Source organism: Coffea arabica, chromosome 1c (genome assembly GCF_036785885.1).
Source record: "Coffea arabica cultivar ET-39 chromosome 1c, Coffea Arabica ET-39 HiFi, whole genome shotgun sequence".
Classification (NCBI taxonomy): domain Eukaryota; kingdom Viridiplantae; phylum Streptophyta; class Magnoliopsida; order Gentianales; family Rubiaceae; genus Coffea; species Coffea arabica.
In genome coordinates, this window is record NC_092310.1 from 48,439,259 (window position 1) to 48,450,355 (window position 11,097).

Consider the following 11,097-nt stretch of genomic DNA (forward strand, 5'->3'; position numbering starts at 1 on the left):
AAATGGCCTTTATGCCGTGTCTTGCAACAAAATTATCACTTTCTTTCTGGCTTTTGTCGGAGAATCCATTCAACATGTTTTTCCCCAAGCAAATGCTGCTGCCCATTTCTCACTTCACCAAATCAACCGCCTATTAGGCTCCTATTTACGATTCATCCAATTTTACCATCCAATCTAACCCTCCTCCAAGAGATCTTAGGGCTACTATTTCTTTAGATAGTATTAGTTTACCTAATACACAAATAATTTCTATAAGAAAAAGTATTTCTTATTTATAACTTTTGCTTTACATCATTATATTGGAGGTTTGGCTTATGGTCCCCTCCATGTTTAATTATTAATAAAAATAAGGACTAGCATCCCTATCCTGTTTAGGGCTACAAACGAATTGAACCGCTCGCGAGCGGCTCGAGTCAAACTCGACCTCGAATTCGATCTCAGAATATTAAGCTCGTTAGCTTGCGAGCTTGAGTATATATATATATATATATATATATATATATATATATGTTTAATTATTAATAAAAATAAGGACTAGCATCCCTATCCTGTTTAGGGCTGCAAACGAATTGAGCCGCTCGCGAGCGGCTCGAGTCAAACTCGACCTCGAATTCGATCTCAGAATATTAAGCTCGTTAGCTTGCGAGCTTGAGTATATATATATATATATATATATATATATATATATTTTTTATTTAATAAAAAAATTACATTATTATATATATTTTTTATTTTTATTTTCATAGTAAAATTATGTATATATCCTTAATATTTTATTATTTATTAAGAAAAAAATATTATTTTATTTATTTTTTAAAAAATAAAATAATTATTTTTTATTTTTTTTCGAACTCGACTTGATTCGAGTCGAGCTCGAGCTTGAAAATTGCCGGCTCATCGAGCTCGAGCTTGGTAAAATTTAGTCGAGACTCGGCTCGATTAGTTCAAAACTCGACTCGGCTCAGCTCGTTTGCAGCCCTAATCCTGTTCGTAGAATTTGCCAATAAAAAAAAATCAACATCTTGATAATTACGCCTATGCGGGCATTAAACCAGGATACCAAATGGTGCAAATCCTGCAATTTTTTTCAAATATGGTTTTTTTTTTTTTGGTAGAAGTGGCTATTATTTAATAGCTTACTGATTAATCATTGTGGAGTAGGTAATAGTTGTTATCAAGTTGACGAAAGAATAGAGCGTCAATAAACGTATAAAAAAATGTGTTGATGGCCAGTAGCAATCCAATCAAGTTTCTTTTATTTTTTATTTCTATGATGAAAAAAAAAAAGGATTTAATATTTGTTACTAATTTTGACAACTCCAATGTCAAAGGTTTCAAACGACGAATAGCTTTTCTATGCCAAGAAAGAGGGTCTTGTCAAGCAAAAGTGAAGTATTCTATTTAAACACGACAATCACAATCAACTAGATATTTTAACCCAAAAAAAAAGATATTGTTTTAAATGGTTATGTATTCTTTAATGGATTATACTTAGTTTGATGAATGGTGGTTATCTCTTGACAATAATGTTCTAACTGAAACTATCTATGATAACGTGGTGAACATCTAAAACTTGGCTGCTTAGATGATGATTGGAAAAAAAAAAATTTTTTGTGCAAATTGATTGACTCAAGTAATCGAAAAAAAAAAGTGCAAATAAAAAACCATGTGACAAGAAAATTATATAAGTAGATCTCAGATTTCCACAAATGATGGGCAAAAAATAAATATAATCACCATGTGAGGGACTTGTTAATACTTATATGTTATGTTGCAGCTCCTAGATTCCTCTAGCAATGGATATGAATAAGGGCCAATTCCATCTACCTTGTTGTTTGGCTAAACTATCATTCGATGTCCTGAACTTTGGAAAATAACACTCATCTTCTTTATATCACAATAATATAACAAATAACTCCCTTCTAGTAGTTTATTAACAACGATTAACACCAATCACTTAAAAAGTAGTATAAAACTTGACAGATGTTGAGCCTGTATGATAATAAAATCCTATTCACAAAAGTATTTATTCGAGTATTATGGTAAATAGAGTCGTCTCTATAGGAATTAGGAAAAATCTGTTTCTTTCCAAATAAGAACTAAAAAGGGGGTTTTAGAAGAATTAAAATTAAGATTAAAAATAACTACTCAACAGAAATAAAATAATGCGTAAATAGAAATAAATCAAATTCAAATCAAGATAATGAAGCTCTAGGCAGGGATATAACTTCGGAAGTAGTTCATACAACTCTTCATTCATGCAATAATTATTTCATTTATTCACTAATAAACAGATTATAGCTGCCAAACACGTGATCTTTAATTTCCTTACTATCTCTATAGTTAAGGTGCATCCGTTAATTACTTCTCTAAGAAACAACCCTAGGCACGCCTATAGAATTTAATTTTCTTGATTGTATTAGAAATTAGAAAAACTCTTTTCTAATCAATAAACACACTATCAGGGTTTTTTAAAATTTAGATCATATGTCTCCCTAACATGAAACCAATCACATTAGTCGTCACTAATTTAAGACAATTAAATAATTACGAATTTAACTGTCCTAACTGGTATTAGTTTGTCAAGTTGAATTAAATATCGGGCGTCCATGATATTTAAATAACAAAACGACCATGAGAAATTAAATCAAAAAATATATTACTAACAAATAAAAGAAATTAATAAAAATAATTAGATCTCACAGATGTAGATGAACCAAATCCTTCATTACTCCTTGACTAGAAAAGAGAAATTAATTGCTCATCGTCAGGGACAATCCACACGATTTCATTGAAGGCCTTTTCAAAAGTGTTTGACAAAGAAAATAACTAAGAGAGAAAAAGAACCAGGCGGCTTGGTCGTTCTCCAAAGTAAAAGGAGCCACGACCTCTTCCAATGGTTCCTGCTTACGCAGTATTCCTAAGAAGAAGATATTCCTAATAATCTAAATTGTCTCCCAATACAATTTGGAAACATGCTCCTTAGGACTTTGACTTGAACTGGGAAACCACCCCGCGCGTAAATTTCGAATCTTCGGGTCTTGACAGCATGACAGGTGTCGAACCTGTGCAATAATAAAAATAAACCTAATTGACAATAAAAGCAGTCAATAATCAATTCTAGGTACTGGAGCAGTGACTCTAGGTGTGCAATGGGTTACTTGATTCACCCTATTCCCGAAGAGTTTGCTTAATCCAATATACCAGAATTAATTATTTGACAAAATTTATTAATTGGTAGACAGTGGCAAGTATGGTCGTCTCCTCAGAGACTAGGGATATTTGTCTCTTTGAGATTCCAATTGGGGGGGTTTTATCAGAATAAAGTTAAAAATAATTAAGCAATTCAAATAAAACGAATAATTAACTAACACAAATGTAGACAGGAATTAATTCAAGAATAGATAAATTCTAACCAAGGATACAACTATTCAAACACAATCCACTTACCCGATCATTGATGCAAGAGAGGTTCAATTAATTTATTAATAGGCTAGTTATAGTAGCCGACAAACTCTAACGACCAATTTTTCCTTAATTTATTGATAACCAAGGTACGACCATTGATTACCCCTAACCAGAAAATACTCTTAGGTACGACCATAGGAATTAATTTCTCAATTGCATTAATAACTAGAAAAACCTAACCCCAATCAATAACACGCTACAAGGGTTATTTAAATTAGATTACACGTTTCCCTAGTGTGCAAATACGCCAGTTGCCACTAATATTAACCAATCAAATAATTACGGATTTAATTGACTAATTTGGCAGGAGATTAATAAGTCACATTGAACATCGGACCCTTGACATCCAATTAACAAAATAATCCCATGAAAATTCGAATAGACAACGTGCAAATATTAACAAATTAAGAATGCGTGAAAACTAATTAGATCTCACAGATATTCGGGACTGCGCCGTCGAATTGATCCTTAACTAGATGAAAAGCTTAGCCACGCCGCATAAATAAATCTCCACGCAAATTAATTGATTGCAAAGGCATCGAGTTTTTCACTAAATAATCAAGAGGTGAAAGATATTTCTCCAGTTGGGACTTTTGTCGAACAGTAGGCGTGCATGAAAGGAAAAAGGAAGAAAGCTAAACTATTGCTAAAAACTATCCCTAGCCTCTGTACGTTCTTTTCTATTCCAAGCAAAAGTATGACTCCTTAATGCTCTCTATGGTCCCCAACGAATTGGGAGTCCAAGTACAAAAAGAAAGCTCTGCCAAATTTTTCTCTACTTTTCGTTTCCTGTTGCCCATCAAAGACTTCAACTCCTAATCAGCAAAAAGGAAATGCCATCCGTTTGTAGCACCATATGGGTCTGGTTGTTTGAAGTCTCCATTGTCTCCAGAAAGTCCCTTTTTTTTTGTAGTTTTCTGCTCCATTCCCTGAAATTGAGTCCAAATATCAAATATAAGTAAATATTAATAATTAAAACAATATTAGGCAAGGATAAAAGGAAAAATTAACAATAAAATTACTAACAATTAATACCCTATCAATTCCCCCTACACCTGAACCATGCTTGCCCTCAAGCATGAGAGCAGCAATCAAACACCAAAATTTGACAATGGTTATTGCTCCAACTATCATATTGCCAAGCTACCAAGAAAAACATATATCAAGTATCACAAGTCAAAATCCAAGAAAAATCATCCCAATTAGCTTCCAAACCACCAACTCCTCCAAATTAAGGCAAACTAATTTAAGAAAAAGGAATGGTCGCTCAATACTTATCAGCAAATGGTCCAACTATAAACTAAAATCTCAATATTAAATTCACAAATTGGCAAGCTGACTTTTTCACACACTAAAACAATCTTCGCCTTTTTATCACTTTTTTTTTCTATTTTTCCCTTTTTTTTCTTTTTTTCTTTTTTTTCAATAGTAACAAAAGACTTAGTCTCTTACCATTAGAGTCTTTTGACGCGAACTCCAACATTTGCCAGATGGAGAAGCCCGATTACTCAGCTCCGATCACTACACAACCACGCACTCATAGCAATTACTATTTTTTGACACGAGAATCGACACTTTAGATGAAGATCTCTGGTTATTCAGTAGTAACAACTAGCGGAGTACAGTCAACTCTTATTTACAACCATATAGCACAATAGCTAAAAACAACACAAATGTAACAGCAGCCAGCCTCAAATTTCCAAACATGGAGAACTAAAATTAATAACTAGATCACATCACATGAAAAATGCCAACAATCATTCCTTACACCCAAAAAAGTTAACCAAAAAATTAGAAGAGTCAAGCAATGTGGGTCTGTTTGGATTGTAAGTTATTTGGGATTATTTGAGATATTTTTACTGTAGCACTTTTTGTGATGTGATGTATGTGAGATAAAAAGATATTGGAAAGATAAAAAAGTGTATTGAAAATTGTAAAGATGATGTAAGCAAATAAAATTGGGAAAATATGAAGCAATCCAAACAAACCACCAAAGAGATGTTCCTGAACTCAACCACATTAACTCGATACACTTTTGTTACTAAACCTTGGCAACAGCAGTATTAGAGACAACAACCTAACATCAAAACTTGGTATTCATATAAGAACTGATCACTAGAAAAAAAAAGAAAAAAAATAAAAGAAAGATAGGCAAAAACAAACTAAAAATAAAGGAAAAGCCTCTAGAAACTAAAAAAATGAAAAAAAAAACTAGCACCAGAACTGATCTCCCCCCATACCTAAATGACACATTGCCCTCAATGTGATAAATAAACAGTAATAGCAAGAAGAAGAGCAACGGGACTTCCCTGAAGTCGGCAAAACAGTGGCGGGTCAGGTGGAAATTGAGGAGCAAGGCCCGCATGGTGCATAAATGCTGCCAAATTCTGCACCATGTTATGCACGTTGACGTCAATATGGGTCATCCGAGTCTCTAGTCACTCAACTCGCATCTGAAGCTGGTGCCATTCGTCAGCCCCTGGGGTAGGAGGATGCTGCGAGTGTCTAGGTGTCCTAAACCTAGAAGCGGATCTTGGCCTCATCATGGTCTCTAGATGTCACTCTAATCACAAGGGAAGGGTAGACAAATACCCCAACACTGATAGCAATTGCAATCAATAGGCACTTGTGGTCCAAATTTAGGATCAAGGCAGCCCAAAATCGCAGCAAGAGCCCCCAATGAACTAAATAATTGAAAGTCTTGCTAGAATACTCCCAAACAAGGCAATTAGACCCAAATAGTGCCCAATTGGACACAAACAACAAATTTCAGCAATTAGACACAATTCCACCCAAAATCTCAACAACTATCTCCAATTGGACAGTCAATTGTACAACTCAACCAACCAAAAGTTCTAGCAACAGCAGATCAGAATTTGAGCAACAACTTAATCACAAGAACTTGAACTTCCAAACAAGTAAGCATCTGACCAAATATAAGCAACAACTATAGTCGAAAGACCCCAACCAGTACCACTGGTTATCACACAAGGAAGAATTAAATCAAATTGAATCGATCGACAGCAAGGGCACCCAAATTCAATCAACAACAAGTAATCCAGACAAACAAAAACAAAAGAGAAATACAAACGGGACCAGATACCACTCAAACAAAAGCCATTGCCCACAGTGAATAGAAAAACACCAAAAAACAAGAGACCATTGAAGAACCACAAAGGGAAGAATGGACCGGACACTAGAGTTGGATTGAGAAGGGCAGCGACGGTGCGCGGGGGCGGAGATAGAGGCGGCGATTGCAGCTGGTGGCGCGCGGTGCTGCGTGCTCTGGGCCGCTCGAGGTTGGAGAGAGATGGGGAGGTTGGCGGCGCGCGGCTGGAGAAAGAGATCGGCGAGGAGGGAGCTTGGAGTGGCGGCAGCATGCGAGGTAGGTGGCGGCGGATGGAGGTTTAGCTGAAAGAAGAAATAAAAGAGAAGAGAAGTAGGGCAGCAGGGAAGAAAAGGGAAAGAGAGGAGGAAGAAAGGAAAAGAAAGAAGAGAAGAAGGAAAAAGAAAAGGGAAAAAGAAAAAGAAAAAGAAAAAGAAAGAAAAAAAAGAGAAAATAAAATAGTTTTGGGATTTTTTTTCTTTAAAAAAAACAATTAACACCTTATCACAGCAATTCTTGAAAAATCACCCCTTTTATTACTTTTTGCTCCACCTCCCGACAATTAGCACCATTAACCAAATATAAATAAAATCTATCCAATAATGCAATATTTGGCAAATGTTAAGGGAAAAATATACATAAATTTAATGTCAATTACACACCCTATCAAAACCCTAACACTGCCCCTCCAGATCTTCAATTGTTGTACTTTAATATTATTGGTTTGATAATTATTCGAGGAAAAATAAAAAAAATTGTGAAGAAAAAAGAAGAAAGGAAAATAATATAAATAACTATACTAAAATGAAAAGATATGTAAAAATATAAAAGTTGATCTTCGAGATCTGCATACTCCAAAAAATCAAATGGTTACTGAAAAAATACTAAAATCTTTCTATTCCAGTTCTCTAGCACTTTTAATCTTATTCTTCTAATACATCACCAATTGAACTGCTCTTACCATTACTATATTGAGACATCCAAAATAAAATTCAGACTTTATGCATGTCTAGAGAAACATAACATAAATGTTTAGGAGTGCAAGATGGTTTTGGTTAAACCCTTTGGCTATTATTACATCAAATATCCAATCCAACGACATCCCAACTTTAGGTCAATCAATCGGACCATCTCAATGAAAGGTTAGATTCATCGGATTTTTTTTCAAGTTGAGCAAGTCAAGATCAGGATGATTCAGTCCTATTGACAGTCCTACCTAGATTATTTGTTGTAACCTATCCAAATTTTCTGATGTTGAAACAGCTACAGTAATATATCCAAATTTTTAGTAGAAAATCATACCGAGCGGGAGGGACCAATGGAGGAAAAGGAATTTGGACTATTCTTTTTTAAATTCAATATCGTATTTGGACTTGCTTCCAACTGAAAATAATAGTCTAAGGTTAATCGTTGAAAAGTCTGATTAAAAAAAATCTGAGGCAAATAGTCTATATTAGATGTTTTGAAAAACTAAAAAGGATTTGGCTGAAATTATTAACAATTGCTGCAAATTAATTGTAAGCCTGGAAACTCCCTTTGCAAATTAATTGAAATACCTCTTTCTTTTCAGAAAAAAAAAAAGATTTGTGCCAGCATAGACTAAACTCTAAAAGAATAAAAGGCCTGTTATTGCAATTGCCGAACGAGGCTCATGGGACAATGCTATAAAAAATCAATCATCGACATCGATGATGAGAAATATTTTAGTTTAGCAGCTTTTCGTTCTAAATTTTAGCAAGTAGGAAAAGAGTCAACCTTCTTTAGCAGTCACCACTTGGTATAATATTCCTATGTTTTCTATACTTCAGCAGAGTTCTCGATGTGCAAGAACAATTTTTTACGTGTGGGCTATGTTTGAAAACCATATCTCTACTCTCAGTCACTCTTAAATGTTTATGCAGAAATTTAGAACTCATCTTGATTTCAAGACTTAAGGACCATTCTTAGAGGTTGACAGCATTGCTTATGTGATATGGTCCATTCCTCTTATCTTGGTCTTGGATCTTTTTCAAGACTTTTTACTAGCGCTTAATAATCTATATTTCAAAGAGAGAAAGAGAGAGGGGTGACTTTTCTCTTGTTAGACGTACTATGCTTTTGCTCAGCAGGATCAGGAGTTGGAATTGATGGTTGCTTTGTACTCAAGAAATTGCCCCTATAAGTGATTACCCTCTTTTCTTTTTTCTTTTTTCTTTTTTGTTTGGGGGATAAGGGTATCTGTAATATCGATTTATGGTGTCCTTACCAAAATATGGATTTACCAGTGACTACTTTAATGATTGGTTTAAATTTAGTGTATACATTAGCTACAGCAAAAGATGTTTGTAATGAGAATACCTGCCAAACTATTCAATTGGTCAAGAATGCTACAAACAATATTACGGAATACCTCATAAAAAAAATAAAGAAACCACAATCAAACTAAAATATGTTTAACAGGCCAAAAACCAGAAAAGAAAAAAAAAATCAAGACATACTGTTTGAGATCCTTAAGGAGTGAATTAGGGATCCTGGATTTTAATTCCCATTTTTCCTCTTGAATTCCACTCTTTTCTTGTTTGATAAAAGTTAAATTAAAAAAGATCCCTAAAGAGGGAAAGACAGATTTTGTAGCAAGCAGAAAGGGGCAAAGTTTTATAAGTAGCTTCTCGTTCGATGTTAATAAAGCCAAACACAACCATATTTTCTCAAACGTGCAAATGATAGTTAAGATTTCATCAAATTGTACTTTGATCCTCATGTTTTCAACAGAAGTTGTTTAATCGCTAAAGGTTTTTGGTGTCACACATAGCATTAATCACACACGAACCCCTTTCCATTTCTCATATTTAACCGAAATATGAATGCGGTGTTACTCAAGTTAATTGAAAAGGCAAAGATTGTAATGTGGACAATATGACGAAATTCAATGCTAAAAAGCCTTTTTTTATTTTTTATTATGTTAATTTTTTCATATAGGAGCATGTGATCATCAAGGATTAAAAATTATGTACAACCCTAATTTTTGTACAATCATTAGAAACATAATTTTTTGAGATATAATTTATATTATAGTGGTTGGCCTATCCTGTAGTATTAATTACTGGCAAATCTATTTTAAAATTCATTTTGTAACCCTTTAAAATAATCGAACTTTTTACTTATATCTTGATACAAAAGATTTTGTCCCCTAAAATTTTTATAAATCTTTTAACAATCCCTTAAAAACTTTAAAATTTCCATGTTACTATTAGAGTTTGTCCCCAAAAAATTTGAAAATATATGAGGGTATCTTTTAAATGCACATCTTTAATAATTTTGCACCCATCTCCCCCTCCCCCCCCCCCCCCCCCCCCAAAAAAAAAACTTTAATCTCTGGTTCCACCCAAGGTATCAAATCACAACTTAATTTGTATACATTTTCATTATGGACATCTTTTACATATTACAAATTTGTTTCTATACACATGCTCCTCAACTTCAATCAAGGTACGGAGGAGAGGGTTTGATGGTCCTGACTGTTCAATCCTTTTATCAAATTTTACAAGCTTAAAACCTTTATTCTTCGCATTTCCCTTAGTATTTAGGAACTACACAAGAAAGTTTTAGTTTGTAAGAAAAACGCACGTTATATGTATAACATTTTTTGTCTTTTAGTTTGTCTCTTTCACAGCAATATTTCATGATTGTTAATCTTGTAAAAAGATAATAATCTAGGAAAAGAGGATGAAATGGTCAATTTTTAGATTCTTATGTAGGGATAGCAAGGAAAATAAATTTCTAATCTGCAGTGAGTGAGCGTGCACACAGATATACACACACATACATACACATCTATATATATATATATATATATATATATATATATATATATGCGTGCACACGCACATGTGTGTGTATGTATATATACACACATATATACATATATGTATACATATGTGTATATACATATATGTATGTATGTATATACATACATATATGTATAAATGTATATATGTGTATCCTAATAATTATAAATGAGTGTTAATTAAAATAAATTCACAATTAGTTATCTGTAATTACAAATAATTACTGTTGTATGTCATTTTTTATATCTAATTTTGCTGATATTGTTAAACCTACTGTTGGACAACTGAAGAAACCTAATTTAACTCAAGAAACCTACTAGTAGTAATAGTACTATTAGTAGTAGTAATGATAATATTAGCAAATTGAGGTAGAGTATGGCAGCTTACTATTAGTAGTTATAATTGTAGTAGTAGCAGCAGCTGCTGTAGTAAAAGTACTATTATTGCTTAAATAGCCCAGCAGTAACACCAAGGTTTTACTATTAATAGGCATTCCATATTTGGTCATTCTGTTTAGCTATATAGATATTAAATGGAAAAAAAAAAAAGAAACAACAAGATATTTTTAGGCTATAAGTATTTAAATTTGTAATATGAAAGTAGGTATATATAAAAAATATTTAACAAAACATTTAATTTTTTTTGGTCCAATTTTGCTTACCCCTTCATCTGGTTAAATAGTGTGTAAAAAAATTA